The sequence below is a fragment of the Leopardus geoffroyi genome, chromosome D1, assembly GCF_018350155.1.
Source record: "Leopardus geoffroyi isolate Oge1 chromosome D1, O.geoffroyi_Oge1_pat1.0, whole genome shotgun sequence".
NCBI classification, from domain to species: domain Eukaryota; kingdom Metazoa; phylum Chordata; class Mammalia; order Carnivora; family Felidae; genus Leopardus; species Leopardus geoffroyi.
The window spans coordinates 4,634,756-4,638,344 of record NC_059329.1 but is presented as its reverse complement, the minus strand read 5'-3'; the positions used below and the strand labels follow the sequence as shown (position 1 = coordinate 4,638,344).

The 3,589-nt window shown below is 41.1% G+C and overlaps 1 pseudogene; it reads right to left on the bottom strand.

The window, feature by feature from the left end:
- Positions 1–291: 291 nt before the first annotated feature.
- LOC123602349 lies at positions 292–1,066 on the bottom strand (annotated as a pseudogene).
- Positions 1,067–3,589: the final 2,523 nt, after the last annotated feature.

The window sequence follows — 3,589 nt, the reverse complement described above, 5'->3', positions numbered from 1 at the left end:
TCCAGGTGAGGGTGGGAGGTTGGGGTAGGTAGGAAGAATGTTCACACTGGGTACAAGAAGCAAAATGCCAGGAGACTGCACAAGAAAAAAAATTTTCTTTTTAAACTGAGTGAAGCAATGAGGACATGAGTCTTTTCCAAGAATTAAAAAAGAGTAAAAGAACATTGGTTCAAATGGGCAGCTAGGACAGTCTCAGCAGACATGGACAGTGGCGGGGCTGGCCCTGACCGGGACTGTGTCCTCTGTCTAGTACTGGTAGCAAACCCCACTTTGTTATGCCTCTCTTAAGAGCTAGTTGATAAAAATTATGTGAAATTTATGTGAATCTTGTGAAATCGGCAAATAGTCTGGGAACTGATAGTCATAGCTAGGAGCAAATACAGGGTAGCCACGGCCATAGATTGTCACAAAGTTGGGGTAGCCTAGCATTCCCATGCCAAGCATGAATGTGTCCATGTTGTAAGGCAGTCCCCGGGCCTGGCCTCTTGTCCCCAGTGGGAACATAACTTCCCTAGGCTGAGCTTTCTTACATTCCACCATTTTATTATTGATTTCATGGAAATGAATCCCACAGACTTTTTCCACATCTTCATTCTCACACGTAACAAAGCCAAACCTCTGAGCCTTTTGGTCATCTTATCAAGTATCAGCATTGCATCCTCCATCTTGCCAAACTGTTCAAAGTACTGTTCTACCTCCTCCACCACCATCTTCGCAGATAATCCGCCTACGAATGTCTTCTTTGTTCTTGTGACCATCTTGGGTTGTGCCCCACGAGGAAATGCAACTTTGGGGTCGATCATCTTGGAATCGAACTCATGGTGGGGCTGACTTAATACTTCATCTACACTTGCTGGGTCTGCGAACATGACGAAACAGAAGACTCTGGAGCATTTCGTAGTGGGATCTCTCATGACCATACATTCTCTAATGTCTCCAAATTTGCTAAAATAGTCTCTAAGGCTTTCTGGTGATGTCTGCCAGCTCAATCGATAAACATGTTACTGGGGTCGTGCTGGGAGTTGTGGGCACTGCCGGAGGTGCCTTGGCTCCCATTTGCCTCCATAGTTGGGCCCCCCGCCCCCCAACCCCAAAAAACCGAGCCCCACAGGGATCGGAGCAGAGCCGGGCTGCCTACAAACCCGAGATCTCCCACTCCCTCCTCCCCCTCCTCCTCCTCCTCCCTTCCTCGGGCTCCTCCGAATCTCTCAGCCAGTGGCAGAGCACAGGAAGCCACACACGTGGGCTCGGCTGAGCTCAGCCTGGATGCTCCACATCCCCCCCCCATCCCCACCTCTCCCCCTCCTCCTCCTCACCCCCATCTGGGTAGTATCAACACTTTAACAATATTTGTTCTTCCTATCCAGGAGCATGGATATTTTTCCATTTTTTTGTGTCTTCTTCAATTTCTTTCATAAGCTTTATACGGTTTTCAGTGTATAGATTTTTCACCTCTTTGGTTAGATTTATTCCTAGATATTTTATGCTTTTTGGTGCAACTGTAAATGGGATCAATTCCTTGATTTCTCTTTCTGTTGCTTCATTGTTGGTGAATAGGACTGCAACCGATTTCTGTGCATTGCTTTTATATCCTGCAACTTTGCTGAATTCATGAATCAATTCTCTCAGTTTTTTGGTGGAATCTTTTGGGTTTTCCATTTAAAGTATCATGTCATCTGCAAAGAGTGAAAGTTTGACCTCCTCCTGGCTGATCTGGATGCCTTTTATTTCTTTGTGTTGTCTGATTGCGGAGGCTAAGACTTCCAATACTATGTTGAATAATAGTGGCAAGAGTAGACATCCCTGTCTTGTTCCTGATCTTAGGGGGAAAGCTCTCAGTTTTTCCCCATCGAGGATGATATTAGCGTTGGGTCGTTCATATAAGGTTTTTATGATCTTGAGGTGTGCTCCTTCTATCCCTACTTTCTCGAGGGTTTTTATCAAGAAAGGATGCTGTATATGTCAAATACAAAATTTCTTTCTCTGCATCTATTGAGAGGACCATATGGTTCTTGTCCTTTGTTTTATTGATGTGATGAATCACGATAATTATTTTGCAGGTATTGAACCAGCCCTGCATCCCAAGTATAAATCCCACTTGGGTGTGGTGAATAATTTTTTTAATGTATTGTTGGATCCGGTTGGCTACTAATCTTGTTGAGGATTTTTGCATCCATGTTCATCAGGGAAATTGGTCTATAGTTTTCCTTTTTTGTGGCGTCTCTATCTGGTTTTGGAATCAAAGTAATGTTGGCTTCATAGAAAGAGTTTGGAAGTTTTCCTTCCATTTCTAGTTTTTGGAACAGTTTCAAGAGAATAGGTGTTAAGTCTTCCTTAAATGTTTGGTAGAATGTCCCTGGAAAGCCATCTGGCCCTGGACTCTTGGTTTTTGGCAGAGTTTTGATTACTAACTCAATTTCCTTACTGGTTATGGGTCTGTTCAAATTTTCTATTTCTTCCTGTTTCAGTTTTGATAGTGTATATGTTTCTAGGAATTTGTCCATTTCTTCCAGATTACCCATTTTATTGGCATATAATTGCTCATAACATTCTCATATTATTGTTTTTATTTCTGTTGTGTTGGTTGTGATTTTGCCTCTTTCATTCGTGATTTTATTTGGGTCTTTTCCTCTTTCTTCTTGATCAAACTGGCTATTGGTTTATCAATTTTGTTAATTCTTTCAAAGAACCACCTTCTGGTTTCATTGATCTGTTCTACTGGTTTTTTTGTTTGTTTGTTTGTTTTGAGAGCATTAATTTCTGCTCTAATCTTTATTATTTCCTGTCTTCTGCTGGTTTTGGGTTTAATTTGCTGTTCTTTTTCCAGGTCTTTAAGGTGTATGGTTAGGTTGTGTATGTGAGATCTTTCTTCCTTCTTTAGGAAGGCGTGGATTGCTATATACTTTCCTCTTAAGACTGCCTTTGCTGCATCCCAGAAGTTTTGAGTTGTGGTGTTATCATTTTCATTGACCTCTCTATACTTTTTAATTTCCTCTTTAACTGCTTGGTTAGCCCATTCATTCCTTAGTAGGATGTTCTTCAGTCTCCAAGTATTTGTTACCTTTCCAAATTTTTTCTTGTGGTTGATTTCGAGTTTCATAGCGTTGTGATCTGAAAATATGCATGGTATGATTTCGATCTTTTTGTACTTACTTAGGGCTGATTTGTGTCCCAGTATATGGTCTATTCTGGAGAACGTTCCATGTACCCTGGAGAAGAATGTATATTCTGCTGCTTTAGGATGAATTGTTCTGAATATATCTGTTAAGTCCATCTGGTCCAGTGTGTCATTCAAAGCCATTGTTTTCTTGTTGAGTGTTTGATTAGATGATCTGTCCATTGCTGTGAGTGGTGTGTTGAAGTCTCCTACTATGATGGTATTACTATCAATGAGTTTCTTTATGTTTGTGATTAATTGATTTATATATTTGGGTGCTATCACATTTGGAGCATGAATGTTTACAATTGCTAGGTCTTCTTGGTGGATAGACCCCTTGATTATGATATAATGCCCTTCTGCACTTCTTGATACAGTCTTTATTTTAAAGTCTAGAATGTCTGATATAAGTATGGCTACTCCAGCTTTCTT